The 16839-nt window shown below is 44.7% G+C and overlaps 1 pseudogene; it reads right to left on the bottom strand.

Moving 5' to 3' along the window:
• Positions 1 to 1324: 1324 nt before the first annotated feature.
• On the bottom strand, positions 1325 to 6011 carry LOC146666821 (uncharacterized; annotated as a pseudogene).
• Positions 6012 to 16839: the final 10828 nt, after the last annotated feature.

The raw sequence follows: 16839 nt of genomic DNA, 5'->3' as shown, positions 1-16839 counted from the left end.
ATGCTAAAATTTCTTAATCTTCCTTTTGACTTTGTCACAGACTCTGACATAAGAACCAAAACATAAAGGATGCAAAGTTTCTTATCAAGAATCATTTTTATTAAAGTATGTATAGCAAGTATACATATACAGACTTAATAAGTTGCTTCTAGTGGGCAATATGATACTGTTTCTGTACTTGTTTCGGATCCTGATTTTTAAGGGTTTATTTTTTGTTTGATCTTGTTGTAAAATATTTTAAACACAATATTTATTTGCTAGAATGCCGGCCTGCATCATTTAAAATCATCACTAGATTAAAAAACATGATAAGGACTGTTATGTGATTACATGTTGAATAGTCAGAAGTAATAAGACACATGTTGAAAACCCCAGAGCTCCATTAAAGTTTAGCTGAGTTTATAGCCTGTTGCCTTTGACCCACAACTAATGACTAAACCAAATTCATGAAAATACTTTCACAAACAAACTTTCCAGATGGAATGTGCACCGAGCTGACAGCATCCAAACCTCTTAAATTTATGAGTTAGACTTTAATCAAGAAAATGTTATTAAGGGATTAACAGATAAGAGTTTTACAGTACTGTGTAATCTCTTTGAGTCACTCCTGATTTCTTTATATTTTGCTTCCAAGGAGCCAGACTTTATTTTTTTAAAGAGCTCTTTCAGTCCAGTCCTTGTAGCTTACAATTTTCAGAGAAATGTTTGCTTTTGTTTGTTAAGTCAATCAACACTGACCTATGAATCATTCAACCATAGAAAAGACACCAAACTCAAGGAACGAATCAGTGTTGTGTCTACACATAACAGATAACTTAGCAAAACAACAAATTTAAATTCTATATTTAAGTACTTTCTTACACATACCCTGTCACAAATAAAACAAACAAAAAAACCCCATTTGTTCCTGTTTCTCCCCTCTGCAAATTGCTACCTTATCGTGGTGGAGGCGTTTGTGCGCTTTGGGGTCCTTAGGACCAAGTAAAGCGCAATACAAAAATACAGACCATTTACCATTTACTAGGGATCCCAGGGGCTATGTTGTCTGGGGGCTTCTGCCCGTAGTGTCTCCCGTGGAAAATTTGTCCTGGGTGAGGGACCAGACAAGAGCAATTCAGAAGGACACTATAAGTAGAACACCAAGGGAACAGTTCACCCTGCCCAGGATAGGGTTACTGGGGCCCCACCCTGGAGTCAGGCCAACCTGTGCCCAGCAAGGGCCTGTGCTGTTGTCTGCGGGATCAGTGGCGGTTTATAGTTCCCAGCCTTCTTGGAGTCCCTGGGTGGGATGCTGGAGGGTGCTCCATCTGGGGACTCTGTTGTCCTACTGGGAGACTTCAACGCTCATGTGGGCAATGATAGTGAGACCTGGAGGGGGTATGATTGGGAGGAACGTCCGCTGGGATCTGAACCCGAGCAGTGTTTCGTTGTTGAACTTCTGTGCAAACCACATTTTGGCCATAACGAACACCATGTTCGAATATAAGTGTAACCAAGGTAACATCTGACCCCACTTCCGCGAATCCCTTTATCCGGTCGTTAAGTGATGACGTGACGAATCCTACTTCCGGGCCTAAAGTAGTCTGCGTTTAATATGGCTTTTGTGTTGTTAACATGTTTAATGTTTTGTATTTTCTTCTATTTAATCTCAAAAAGCTCCTAAAACAGTCAGTGATCACTGTTGACCTCCCTCGGCTTTTATTACCGCTAATCATTTATTTAAGCTCAGTTTTTAAAACCTTAGGATGTAACTACAGCCCAGCCCATGCAGCAGTATATGAATGACTAACCTCGTATTGTGGATGGATTATCTCAGTTGTTCTCCTGACTGAAGTTTGGTCCGTTTACAGCATCCTGCCATGCGATTACATTTGTTTCTGACCACCGAGAACACTCACGTTAACTTTTATTGAGTGGAAAAAAAAGTTAGCTTGTTTATATTATGCTAACATAGCTGTGTCGCTAGCGGTCACGTAGCACATCATTATATACCAGCTAGCCAAACTTCAGTAACCCTACAAACGTCACTGCTGTTTAGTTTTCTGTCTTCATTTATGTTGGAAGTGATAACAGAGTTGTACGTTTTAATTTGTTTCCAAAACCCCGCAGTCAGGACATGCTATATTGTATTTAGATAGAAGCTAGCGAGCTAACTTCCTGCTAACTTCTAACTCCGTTAAATGTCATAAATTCCGTTTTCATGGATGCCTGGATGTTAAACTCAATTGTTACACCTGGTAGAGCAGAACGCTGATCATTTTATTAAAGATGAAAGGCTTTAGACAGTTTTTCAACTCTCAGTAATGCCATAGTGATCGTTTGATATATGGACCTGCAGCGGAGTTTAGGCCCAGACACGGCTAGTGACGTCAGACTTAACGACCTGTATAAATTCTGGGTCAATCAGCTGCATGTCCCCTGCTCCCATGGCTGCTGTTGTCCCTGTGGTTGGCGTGCTTGTCAGATATTGACAAATTACGGACTCCATATCAATTGACAGCGTGCAATAATTCTGTCAGGTTTGGTGGCTCTTCATCACCACATCCACCCCCCTTACATGTGGGGTCCCTCAAGGATCTAACCTGGGCCTAGTACCCTTTTCCCTTTACATGCTCCCATTAGGCTCTATTTTCAGGAAACATGGAATCTCATTTCACTGTTATGCCAATGATTCTCAAATCTACTTTCCTCTTAAAATGAATTCTACAGAATCTCTAAAAGTGTGGGAGGAGTTCATGGATGCCATGGAAGAAGACTTTCAGACTGCCTCGAAGAGATTCTGGCAAACCGTCGGGCGACTCCGGAGGGGAAAGCAGTGCTCTACCTGCACTGTGTATAGTGCAGGTAGAGTGGGTGGAGTGCTGCCAACTTCGACTGAGAAAATTGTCGGGCGGTGGAAGGAATATTTCGAGGACCTCCTTAATCCCACTAGCATGTCTTCTGTGGAGGAAGCAGAGTCTGGGACCAAGGGGATGACCCACCAATCTTTGGGGGCTCCAAGTGGCGGAAGCCTTTTACGTGGGTGGTATCAGAATCTCATCTCTGCTTTCGTGGATGATGCGGTTCTGTTGGCTTCATCGGGTGATTGCCTCCAGTTTACCTTGGAATGGTTCGCAGCAGAGTGTGAAGTGGTGGGAATGAGAATCAGCACCTCCAAAACTTTGGCCATGGTCCTCAGCCAGAAAACGGTGGAGTGCCTATGAGTTCTTGCCCCAAGTGGAAGATTTTAAGTATCTCTGCGTCTTGTTCACGGTTAACAAGAGAAGGGAGCGGGAGCTCGACAGACGGATTGGTGCTGCGGCTGCAGTGAGGTGGACGCTGTACCGGTCTCAGAGAGAGCTGAGTGTAAAAGCAAAGATCTCAATTTACCGGTCGATCTACATTCCTACCCTCAACTATGGTCATGAGCTGTTGGTAGTGACCGTAAGGACGAGATCGCGCATACAAGTGGCGGAAATTGGCTCCCTCTGAAGGGTGGCTGGCCTCTCCCTTAGAGATAGGGTGAGAAGTTTGGCCATCCAGGATGGGCTCAGAGTAGAGTCGGTGCTCCTTCACATCGAAGCCAGTCGAGCTGGTTCGGACATCTCACAAGGATGCCGGGGCAGACCTAGGACACGCAGCAGAAATTATATCTCTCGGTTTGCCTGGGAACGCCTTGGTGTTCCCCCGGACAAGCTGGAGGATGGCTGGGGAGAGGGAGGTCTGGGTTTCTTTGCTTGGGCTGCTGCCCCCGCGACCCGGCCCCGGATTACTGGAAGAAGATGGATGGATGGATGTTCTTTGATAGCAGTTTTCATTTGAGAAACAAATAAATTTTGTTGTAAAAGACAGCTTCTTCTTGCTCAGGGCTCTTACAAATATTAAGAACATAACTGTAAACTGGCAGTCTTATATTATTATTAAGTATTTATTGTCATTGTCAAAGAGCAATGAAATTGCGTTTGGGGCTTCCGTACAACCCGTAAATAAAATAATGAAGAAAATAATAAATACTTAAAACCCAAGTGTAAATATTTAACCCAGTGTGACTCCAGTGCAATAAGACAATCCTTAGCAACAACATGAGAACATGACAAGTAATGTTCATAAGAAATTCAGACAAAGACCTGAGAAACATGACAAAGTACAACAATGCAACCCATTCAACATTATTGTACTGTGAGATATGATGTCAGATATGATAGTTATCTATTTAAGAAAGAGGGGGGGGGGGGGGGGGGGGGCAGGAGGGGGAAAGAGAATAAAGATATGATGCACCAATGCAGACCAGTTCAGTGCTATTAAGAAGTTGGATATGGTTATTGTCCGTGAGAGGGGGGCAGAGAGTTCAGGAGCCTCACAGCCTGTGGATACAGGCTGTTGGCCAGTCTGGATGTTCTGGCCTGTATAGACCTGTACCTTCTCCCTGAGGGCAGCAGGTGGAAAAGGTGGCGCGCAGGGTGATGTTGGTCCCGCAGGATACTGTGCACCCTCCTCAGACAGCGAGTGGGGAAGATATTACTAATCTCTGGCAGACTTGTTCCAATAATTCTGCCAGCTTCTTTCACCACCCGCTGGAGTGCTTGCTGATCGGCCTTGGTGCAGCTGGGGAACCGCACTAGAAATCCATACGTCAGAACGCTGCTGATGGCACAGTTGTAGAAGTATACAAGTATACTCAGTATTTCCTTGCTGTGTCTTGGCAACATAGGCAGAACTTACTTCATTACAGGCCCCGGAACCAGTTGCAGTGTCTTGGTTCACGTATACAGCAGAACACACCTGTGGGTCTCCAGCCAGCTTGTGGGCCGGACAGATAAGACTCTCCCTCAGAGGACGCAGGAATAACGGCAGGCTCAAACCTGTTAGAACAGGATTTCGAGACTCAGAATTATCCTTAATAGTCTCAGAGTCCCCAGAGAGTGTGTTAATGGTTAAAGTAGTACTGGTTTCAAAACTCCCTGGCCTCTGGATACAGTTGGTTTCTTCTGTCACAGGTAGGTAACACACTGTCTCTTCAGTCTCGGCCTGTGACGAGGTTTCAGATTCACAAGCAGCCCACTCGGCCACATGAGCTACATTAATGACAAGATTGTCTATGGAAGCATGATTTACATGTCCAGGACTAGTTTCCGGGATGTTTATAACCCCACCAGAGCTGGCTATAGCTGACTCACACACATTTTCCTTGCAGTCACAAATTGGATAAATAAACTCATTGTTGTCGGAGCACTCACCTACAGCCAATCTCTGGTGGAAAGGGAGCCTCCTGGTTGAAACTCTGTCTCTGTATTGCCTCGTTCTGGAGAGGCTGTGGCGGCTGCATGGAGCGACGACGCCGCAGACGCCGCTTCTTCCTAGGAGCGGCCATGAGTGCGACGGTATTAACGGCGGGGACCGACTCTTCCTCCTCCGCCCACCTCCTCGCCGGGCAAGCAGCCGGAGAAGAGAAGTCCTCACGAGGGGGGTGAAGGTGAGCGGCTGGTCCGAGGCGGGGCGATGGGTGGGAGCTCCTCGTCGAGAAGGAGCCAGGGCTTCCATCAGAGCTCTTCCTCCCGATAAGCCCGTAACACCTGCTGCCGCTCCTCCTCACCGAAGTCTATGGCTTCCGTCATCTCTGTGCGCCGCGCTGTGCGGCTAGACTGTGGCAAAGACGCGGAAGCTGGTGAAACGTGAGCCGATGGCGGGTCGGTGGTGAGACTCAGCATTCCGACTCTGACCGCCTCCGGTTCACGAGGCAGGAATGACGACTCCCGCTCATTGGGTGGGGTCATGGGTGCTGAGTCTGCATTCAATACCCTCTGGGCCAGCGCACGAGCCCGAAGCTCCTCCTTAAGGGGGCCCAGAGAGTCAAACATCTCAATAAGCTGAGGAAACTGGTGGAGCTGCGGCTCTTTCCGGAGGATGGCGTCTATGGTCGCCAATCCAGTGGACACCACTTTAGGGTCCGCGCACCCGCAGATGCGTGTCATGATCCGGCTGATCCGCTGCAGCTCCTCCCCAATCCCATCCGTACTGTCCGCTGGGTCCATACTGGTCACGTCGTACTGTCACAGCCAGCGGGGGCAGACCGTGTGGAGAGTGTGTGTGGTTGACCCAGGCGCGAACACAGGCGAGGAGACGGGAGTGAACTTAAACTGAAAGCGAGCCTTTATTTGGGCTGATGCAGAAGGGAGTAGACAAAACATAACAGGGACAGAGACTGCAACTAACCAAAAACCTAAACTGGAAAAACACTAACCTGACTGAAAGGAATAACTATGATTACCGTGAACAGAATGCTGTGCAGATGCATGGAAACTGTGAACCAAACGGCGTGACGAAAACAGACATGAACATGACCTGCACGGAACCTCATCGTGCGGCTGCATGAAAAACAACATAAACCAAATGACAAACATGAACTGCACAGAATCCTGAAAAACACTTAACTTGACTAGAGGGGAAGTACACAGACGACGCGACAACGAACAAAGGAAGACTGAGGACTTAAACATACACATGAGGTGATCAGGTGAAGTGGAGACACATAAGAACACAGCTGACTAGAATGAAACATAATGACAATACAGAGGAGAGTAACACTAGCTACAATGAACAAAGAACACCAGACTCTTCCAAAATAAAACAGGAAACACGGAGACATAGACATGGAGATAAAACATGACATGAACTTAACCGCATAGACAAGAAACATGACACATAGGAACCAGGGAGACTGAGTACAGGGGGAGATGACAGAAACAACTAAAAAATAAGGACTAAACATCCATCCATCTTCATCCGCTTTGTCCGGGGCCGGGTCGCGGGGGCAGCAGACCTCCCTCTCCCCAGCCACCTCCTCCAGCTTATCCGGGGGAATACCAAGGTGTTCCCAGGCCAGCCGAGAGATATAATCTCTCCAGCGTGTCCTGGGTCTGCCCCGGGGCCTCCTCCCGGTGGGACATGCCTGGAACACCTCACCCAGGAGGCGCCCAGGGGGCATCCTTGTCAGATGCCCGAACCACCTCTGTAAAAGTAGCAGTGTTAATCTTAGTTTAAACATTGATTTATGCCACCAACTGTTTATGATTCATCTCCAGCTGTTGTTGTTGTTGTTTTTTTAAAAAAAAAAAGAAGCAGTGTGTGTGTGTGTGTTTATTTTACTGTGTGTTCATTGTAATCAGGAAGTGGAGCCTCTCCTCCTCACTATAAATTTCACGATAAATCTGTCTATAGTCACCTGAACCTGTTGAACATTAACACTGAAACCAGAGACTGTTTGTGAAAGATGGACATCATGACATCACTCACTGTTTTTTGTGAAGCAGTACAGAGCACTGTGGTCCATGTGGGTCTGTCTACAATGCTGCTACGAGGGTGCATGTTTGCCATAAAGGTCCATAATGTCTCTTTTCATTGCTGTGCTGATGATATTCAAATCTACCTCCACTTGACTGGGGATGTTTCATCTTCACTACATCCTCTGTTTAATTGTTGGAGGGATTTCAAAGACTCGTTATCGTATAACTCTCTTACTCTAAATGAAAAGAAGACGGAAATTATTGTTTTTGATAGAAATATTTTCTGGGACAACTGACTGGCACACTCGGGCCTGTTTCTGTTCACCTCACTGATGCTGTTAGGAATCTTGGAGTTTTTATGGATAGTTCCTTCAAACTGGATAAACAGGTGTCTACTGTGGTAAAAACTAGCTTCCATCAACTACGCCAAATTTCTAAGGCTAAACCTTATATACCACGCAAAGATCTGGAGAAACTTATTCATGCATTCATCACTTCAAGACTAGATTAATGTAACTCTCTTTATTTGGGCCTCCAATCTTCCCTCCTTCAGCGATTCCAGTTGGTCCAAGATGCTGCAGCACATTTCTTAACCGGCACTAGAAGGTATGATTCCATCACTCCTGTTTTAGCCAACTTACATTGGCTTCCTATCAAATATCAAATCGATTTTAAATCTCATTGTCTACTTATAAAATCCTAAATAATATGGCACCTGATTTCTTAGCAGATTTCATCTGTCTGTACAGGAGAGCACTAAGATCATCGGGTCAACTTCTCTTAGTGCAACCTAGGTCTCGGCTGAAGATCAGAGGAGACCGTGCCTTTGCCATTGCCGCACCCAAATTAAGGAATAATCTTCCTCTTGACATTTGTGCATAAGATTCTATTCAACCTATTAAATCACGTCTAAAAACATCTTGTTTAGCCTGGCATTTGAGGCTAATTAGTGTGATTTTTATCTGGCTCTGCATTTATATTATGTAATTATTTTATATCTCTAATTTATATTTTATATTGTGATTTTGTCTGTATCACGGTTTTACTGGAAAGCACTTTGGTATACTTTGGTCTTGAAATGTGTATACAAACACAGTGGGGCAAAAAAGTATTTAGTCAGCCACCGATTGTGCAAGTTCCCCCACCTAAAATGATGACAGAGGTCAGTAATTTGAACCAGAGGTACACTTCAACTGTGAGAGACAGAATGTGAAAAAAAATCCATGAATTCACATGGTAGGATTTGTAAAGAATTTATTCGTAAATTAGGGTGGAAAATAAGTATTTGGTCACCTCAAACAAGGAAAATCTCTGGCTCTCACAGACCTGTAACGTCTTCTGTAAGAAGCGTTTCTGTCCCCCACTCGTTACCTGTATGAATGGCACCTGTTTGAACTCATCATCTGTATAAAAGACACCTGTCCACAGCCTCAAACAGTCAGACTCCAAACTCTGCCATGGCCAAGACCAAAGAGCTTTCGAAGGACACCAGGAAAAGTATTGTAGACCTGCACCAGACTGGGAAGAGTGAATCTACAATAGGCAAGCAGCTTGGTGTGAAAAAAATCAACTGTGGGAGCAATCATCAGAAAATGGAAGACATACAAGACCACTGATAATCTCCCTCGATCTGGGGCTCCACGCAAGATCTCATCCCGTGGGGTCAAAATGATCATGAGAACGGTGAGCAAAGATCCCAGAACCACACGGGGGGACCTGGTGAATGACCTGCAGAGAGCTGGGACCAAAGTAACAAAGGTCACCATCAGTAACACACTACAACGGCAGGGAATCAAATCCCGCAGTGCCAGACGTGTTCCGCTGCTGAAGCCAGTGCATGTCCAGGCCCGTCTGAAGTTTGCCAGAGAGCACATGGATGATACAGCAGAGGATTGGGAGAATGTCATGTGGTCAGATGAAACCAAAGTAGAACTTTTTGGTATAAACTCAACTCGTCGTGTTTGGAGGAAGAAGAATACTGAGTTGCATCCCAAGAACACCATACCTACTGTGAAGCATGGGGGTGGAAACATCATGCTATGGGGCTGTTTTTCTGCCAAGGGGACAGGACGACTGATCCGTGTTAAGGACAGAATGAATGGGGCCATGTATCGTGAGATTTTGAGCCAAAACCTCCTTCCATCAGTGAGAACTTTGAAGATGAAACGAGGCTGGGTCTTCCAACATGACAATGATCCAAAACACACCGCCCGGGCAACAAAGGAGTGGCTCCGTAAGAAGCATTTGAAAGTCCTGGAGTGGCCTAGCCAGTCTCCAGACCTCAACCCCATAGAAAATCTGTGGCGGGAGTTGAAAGTCCGTGTTGCTCGGCGACAGCCCCAAAACATCACTGCTCTTGAGAAGATCTGCATGGAGGAATGGGCCAAAATACCAGCTACTGTGTGTGCAAACCTGGTAAAGACCTATAGTAAACGTTTGACCTCTGTTATTGCCAACAAAGGTTATGTTACAAAGTATTGAGTTGTATTTTTGTTATTGACCAAATACTTATTTTCCACCCTGATTTACGAATAAATTCTTTACAAATCCTACCATGTGGATTCATGGATTTTTTTTTCACATTCTGTCTCTCACAGTTGAAGTGTACCTCTGGTGCAAATTACTGACCTCTGTCATCATTTTAAGTGGGGGAACTTGCACAATCGGTGGCTGACTAAATACTTTTTTGCCCCACTGTACATTTGATATGATATGCTATGACATCTTATTGGCTGAAATCTTCGGCTTCTATAAGCTGTAAAAGTTCATTTTTATTCATGCAATGTATGATTCATGCCAAACATTATGATATCATTGTGATCTGAGTGCTTTGTTTCTAAAAATAGTTAATAGTGGATTGCATTTATATAGCGCTTTTCTAGGCGCCCAAAGCGCTTTACAATTCCACTATTCATTCACATTCACACACTGGTGGAGGCTACAGTTGTAGCCACGGCTGTCCTGGGGCAGACTGACAGAAGCGAGGCTGCCATATCGCGCCATCGGCAAGTGTGTTGTGCAGCTCTCTCCATGCCCTTTTATAATCTGGTTTCATGAAAAAATACATTTCTAAAGTCAACTTTGACCAAACAATTAAGGTCAAAGTCCTCCAAGGCCTAGTTTGTTGTTGCGAAGTTTGAAGAAAATCCATGAAGAAGTTTTCACAGATTTAAACAAAATGAAATCAGCTTGAGCTGTTATTGGTATATACCATCACTCTAAATTTCAACACACTGTCTTGAAAGCTGTGAGTGCTATATTTCAAACACACAAACAAGCAAACAGAACAATTACAAAGTCCTCACCTCAGTGGAAAAATAATCAAATATTAATTCAAAACCTAATCAGCTGTTGTTATCAAAGCAGACTGGCGTCAGCATACTGTGATAAAAACATCATAAAACATCAACGTTTTAGTATAGCCCTTTCACTTTGGGATAAGCTGTGCTCTTTGAGTTCTTTAGTTAAAGTTTGGTTCATTTGTACTCTAACAACGACTTGACCAAGGCCCTAATCCAGGAAGCAATTTCAGCATACCCATATGCTGAATTTACCCTAAACGGTTATCATGAAGTCATTTCAGGGTTTTCTCAGCACGTTCACATGAAAGGGAAGGAACTGCCAGCATCTGACCAATTACAAAGGGGCGTTTCATAGATCGCTGATATGACTCTTCTTCCAAAGAAAATTATCCCCTTGAGTGTCACCTACTCCAGAGATTGTCATGGTACTGGGTTGTGTGACCTAGTATGTGGGTTTTTAATGTATCATTTTGTATTCATTGATGTTCTAGTTTCGGTTTGGCTCGTCTAGTTAATTTCCAGGTTGCTGTTTAGTCCTTTGTTTTTTAAATTCCTTTTGTCATCTCCCCCTGTACTCAGTCTCCCTGGTTCGTGCGCCTACCTCAAAGTCAAAGTCAAAGTCAAAGTCAACTTTATTGTCAATTCTGCCACATGTACAGGACATACAGAGAATAGAAACTTCGTTACTCTCAATCCCTAGATAAAATAGAAAATGAACATTTAAATATAAGAGTGATTAAAAATGCAAGTAAAATATTTTAAAGTAAAAAAAATTAAATAATATAATACAATTTTACATATAACAAGAAAGCTATACAATATACAATATAAGGGTAAATGACATTGAGTGCAAACCAGGCAGAGTAGTGCAAATAGGCAAATAGTGCAAATGGAGATTTGGTAATGTACGGTATGAGATAGTGTAACACAAAGTCTTATGAGGTAATGGCAGTCCAATGCTCCACAAAGTGACTGGTAACTGGTGCAGGCCAGTGAGTGAGTCAGAGAGTGTGTGTGTGTGAGTGTGTGTGACAGAGTTCAGTGAGACCGTGGAGGAGAGAGGGGAGAGGGGGCAGAATCGGGAGGGAGTTAAGCTTCCTGACAGCCTGATGGATGAAGCTGTCCTTCAGCCTGCTGGTCCTGGCCTGGAGACTCCGCAGTCTCCTCCCTGACGGCAGCAGCTTGAAGAAGCTTTGCATTGGGTGCGTGGGATCAGCCGCTATGCAAAGGGCTTTTTTAGTGAGACGGGTGCTGTAAATGTCCTGGAGGGAGGGGAGAGAGACACCAATGATCCTCTCTGCAGCTCTCACTATGCGTTGGAGGGTTCTGTGACAGGACGCATTGCAGGCTCCAAACCACACAGTGATGCAGCTCGACAGGATGCTCTCGATGGTGCCTCTGTAGAAAGTGTGCAAGATGGGGGCTGGTGCTCCTGCTCTTCTTAGTTTGCGGAGAAAGAAGAGACGCTGCTGTGATTTCTTGGCCAGTGCTGTGGTGTTGTACGTCCAGGAGAGATCCTCTGTGATGTGCACACCCAAGAACTTGGTGCTGCTCACTCTCTCCACAGACGCTCCGTCAATGGTCAGAGGAGCATGTTGGGTGTGCATTCTCCTGAAGTCCACAACAATCTCCTTTGTCTTCTCCACATTCAGAGAGAGATTGTTGTCAGCACACCACGTGGCCAGGCGTCTCACCTCACTTCTGTAGTCGGTCTCATCCCTGTTGCTAATGAGACCCACCACCGTTGTGTCGTCCGCAAACTTGATGAAGAGGTTGGAGCTGTATGATGGAGTGCAGTCATGGGTCAGCAGAGTGAAGAGGAGGGGGCTCAGCACACATCCCTGCGGGGCCCCCGTGTTTAAAATGATGGTGCTGGATGTGTTACTGCCGACCCGTACTGTTTGAGGTCTTCCAGTGAGGAAATCCAACAGCCAGTTGCACAGTGAGGTGTTGAGCCCCAGCTGGACCAGTTTTTGAGTGAGCTGTTGGGGGATTATAGTGTTGAATGCTGAACTGAAATCTATGAACAGCATTCGAACATATGAGTCTTTTTTGTCCAGGTGTGTGAGTGCTGAGTGGAGTGCAGTGGAGATGGCATCATCGGTTGAGCGGTTGGGCCGATACGCAAACTGGAAGGGATCCAGGGAGGGGGGCAGGACAGTCTTGATGTGTTGCATAACTAGTCGTTCGAAGCACTTCATCAGGATGGGAGTAAGTGCAACAGGACGGTAGTCATTAAAGCAGGAGGGAGATGACTTTTTTGGAACCGGAATGATTGTGGTGGCTTTAAAACATGTGGGGACGACAGCCTGGATGAGTGATATGTTGAAGATGTCTGTGAAGACATCAGTGAGTTCCACTGCACAGTCTCTCAGTGCACGACCAGGAATGTTGTCAGGACCCGGAGCTTTACGTGCATTGATCCTGCTGAGGGATCTCCTCACGCTGTCCGGGGACAGAGTCATCACCTGGTCACCAGGATGGGGTGGGGTCTTCTGTGCAGTGGTGCTGTTTTGGACTTCAAAGCGAGCAAAGAAAGTGTTCAGCTCGTTCAGCAGGGGGATAGTGCTATCACAGGTCTGTGGTGGGGGCTTGTAATCTGTGATGGTCTGAATGCCCCGCCACAGGCTCCGTGAGTCTCTGCTGTCTTTGAAGTGATGCGATATTTTCCTGGAGTACTGTCTCTTAACCTCTCTGATGCCACGGGAAAGGTTGGCCCTAGCTGTCCTCAGGCTTGCCTCGTCTCCATCTCTGAAGGCAACATTCCGAGCTTTCAGCAGCCTGTAGACCTCTCCTGTCATCCATGGTTTTTGATTGGCCCGGACAGTTATGGTTTTCGTGACTGTTACATCCTCAATACACTTGTTGATGTAGGCAGTAACAGTCTCTGCGTACTCCTGGAGGTCAGTGGTGTTGTTATAGGTGGCAGCCTGCTTAAACATGTTCCAGTCTGTGGTGTTGAAGCAGTCCTGTAAAGCCTCTGAAGACCCTTCTGGCCACACTTTTATCTGCTTACGAACCGGTTTGGTGACTTTAACGAGCGGTCTGTAGGCAGGCATTAGCATGACAGTGATATGGTCTGAGGCGCCGAGGTGGGGGAGGGGAAAAGCTTTGTAAGCTCCTCTCTCGGTGGTGTAAACAAAGTCCAGTGTGTTATTTCCCCTTGTTGGAAAGTCAATGTGTTGTTGTATTTTTGGAAACACGCACTTTAAGTCTGCATGATTGAAATCCCCAGCCAGGATGAGAAAAGCATCAGGATGGGCTGTCTGCTGCTACCTGTCATGTGTCATGTCTGTGTGGCTCTTGTTGTCAAGTTTGTTTCATGTCTATGTCACTGTGTTTCCTGTTTTATTTTGAAAGAGTCTGGTGTTCTTTTTTCACTGCATTTAGTTTTACTCTCTCCTGTGTTGTCATTATGTTTCATTCTAGTCAGCTGTGTCCTCACGTGTCTCCACTTCCTCTGATCACCTCATGTGTGTATGTAGTCCTCAGTCTTGCTGTGTTCAGTGTCATGTCGTCTGTGTTATCTCCCCTACTCCTTGTCACGGTTTCCCAGTCAAGTCCTAGTAAGTCATAGTTTATGTTGTTTAGTTATAGTATAAAATCACAGTAAGAGTCATAGTTTCCCGGTCTATGTTCAGGTTTTCCCTCAGATTCTTTGTTTTTTTCTGTGACTTTTCAGCCCTAAATAAAGGCTCGCCTTTTCTTAAGTCCAGTTTTGTCCCCTTGCCTCTGTCTGCTCTTGGGTCCTCTACTCACTCCACGCGGTCTGCCCTGGCAGTCTGTGACAGAGATATTATCAAATGGTTATAAAAAAAACAAAGATCATGAAAATATATCAGTAAAATGCAACACAGCGCTAAAAAACATGAGAAAATAGGTCATTTGGTGACTGAGTCAATATTTGACCTTTAAAAGCACCAAACATGTACAAAAGAAAAGAGAAAAGCAGTTTTATATCATTTAAACATAAAAACACAGATTTCAATGAGTTTACGTAAGCATGCTGCATAAAAGCACATAAATGCATATACACTGTTGTTTTTAATATTAATTATTAATTGGTAATATCCTTTGCAGCTCCATTTCTCTGCCTAGCCTAGTCCTTATCACCTCCCAGCACTCCTGTACTTTCTTCTTCTCCCCGACTATCCTGCGTTTCTTTCTTTGAATACTTCCTGTTCCTCCTCTGTTTTTGCTCAAGTTGATACACCAAATACCTTCATTGCAATGTCCCCTCACCATTTCAGCTGTACTTTCCCAGTCATCTGGTCATTTTTCCTTTCCACCCAGAGCCCGTGTCCTCCCTGAACCATGAGCAACATTCTTCTCTCTTCAGCTTCCAAACCACTTAATTTATGCCTCTGCCTTCACCAGTTTCCTGTTCTTGATTTTCGGAGTCATCCTACGAACTGCCACGAGATACAGAAACATCTTCCCCTGACACCACCTTAGTCTCCTCTCACTGTCAGAATGGGCCTTCTTCTGTAGTCCACCTCTGTGTACTTTATATGTTACACTAGGTTTCTCACTATTGTTGAGATATGTGTTCACCACAGCCGTTTGTATCCTTTTCACAAAACCCACTGTTATCGTTCATTTTTCTCCTTAACACCATATCTATGCAACACCTGATTATCATCTCTGTTGCCTTCACCTGCACCTAAACTGTTGCCTGTTACAATCACCACCTCCTGTCCTCACTTCCCTTCCACCTGGACTCCACTCCCCCCCCGCACACACACAGGATCTGCCTTTCTTCTCTAAACCACACCAGCCAGCTCTCTTCCTGTCGGTGTTTGTATTTAAAGTCCAGACTCTGCACTCCCACCTTTTCTTCATGCTTGCTGCTTCTGAAGATGCTTCCCACTTTCCTCTTTGTCTGTCTCGCAGTCTGTCAGAACCCTACTGGTCAGCAGCACTGGAAGCGGCTGTTGTTAATGGGGTTTGACCAATCCTATGTGGAAATCTCATTGTTGATTAATCAAACTTAACCGGCCTTCAGCTCCTGCTTCAAGAGATCCATCCAGTTCAGTCAATCGTGGCAGTCACGGCTGCTACTTCAGACATTTTCCCCATCTGTATGCCCACATCCATAGTATCTGCAGGTCAGCTGGTATCCTCTGGAGGTTTTCTGCCTCTTTCACATTCATTCTACCCAGATCTATACAAGCTGTCTGTATTTATTACTTGTCCATATAAAACACATATGAGTGATTTAAAAATTTATATTAAAGGAAAGGTCACTCATTAAAAAGTTTATGTTTTTATTGATTATTTGACTGTAGGGTTTCTTTGTGGGCAGTCTTCCAGCTTCACTTGAAGGTGTGGCAGCCAAAAGAGTTCCCAGGTGTCTTGAGTGCCTTTTTAATGTTTCCTGGTGGTACCAGGTGATTAAAGTGAGGATTGGATAGCCATACTCCTTTACTGTAGATTGTAGTCGGTAGGCCAAGTGGGATATATTTATTTAATGATTGTAATTATGGTTATTATGTACACAGCATTGGTGTGATATTAATAAAGGTTATGAGGTAAGAAAGGTGTGTGTAGTTTAGTATGGAACCCCAGATAATGGTATGGCTTGAGGGCCAATTAGCAGCAGTCTATAAAGGGGTGCCAGATAACATCAGAGGCCGTTGCTGGATCCATGTCCCACCCCTGGGCTACATTGTTTTATTTCATGTTATGTTTTTGGAATTTTAATATAGGTGAATAAACACACCTCATCTCTGCCTCAAGCCTCCTATTTGAACCCAGCCACTACAGGCCATCTAACAGTGTCCCGTATGAATATGGGGTATAAAGGACAGGGCTCTGTGCTGGACTAAAAACTTGTTGCAGCCGCTGAACCGTGACAGGCTTCATGTAGTGCAGGTTTGTCTTTGGAGTTTTATATTCTGGCAGCTCAGACTGAGCGGAGTGACTCTGTGCTTACAAACTGAACTTGACACCCTTGATGTTACTAAGTCACTTTTTTATTTGTGTCTTTGAGGGTGTCTTGCATCATTTGCAGTTACTTTAATTATTTTTACTTATTATTTTTTGAGTTGATTTTATTTTGACATTTTCTTGGTTAGTTTCAGTTTCTCATTTTGGTTTTATGTCTCATTTAATCATTTTATGTTTTCCAGTCATTTCAAACCTTGCTGTTGGTATTTTGTGTCTTCTGTCTGATTTTTCATAGAAGAAATACGGTGTTACCTGTAACATAAAACTGGGGCTCTGACCTTTGCCCAGTAAGACCTTCAGTAATTCAAGTGTCAGACAGAATTACT

Source organism: Rhamphochromis longiceps, linkage group LG7, assembly GCF_057381845.1.
Source record: "Rhamphochromis longiceps isolate RC_006_pf linkage group LG7, R_longiceps_female_GT1.1, whole genome shotgun sequence".
Classification (NCBI taxonomy): Eukaryota; Metazoa; Chordata; class Actinopteri; order Cichliformes; family Cichlidae; genus Rhamphochromis; species Rhamphochromis longiceps.
The sequence above is the reverse complement of the archived record's forward strand: the minus strand, read 5'-3'. Positions and strand labels throughout refer to the sequence as shown.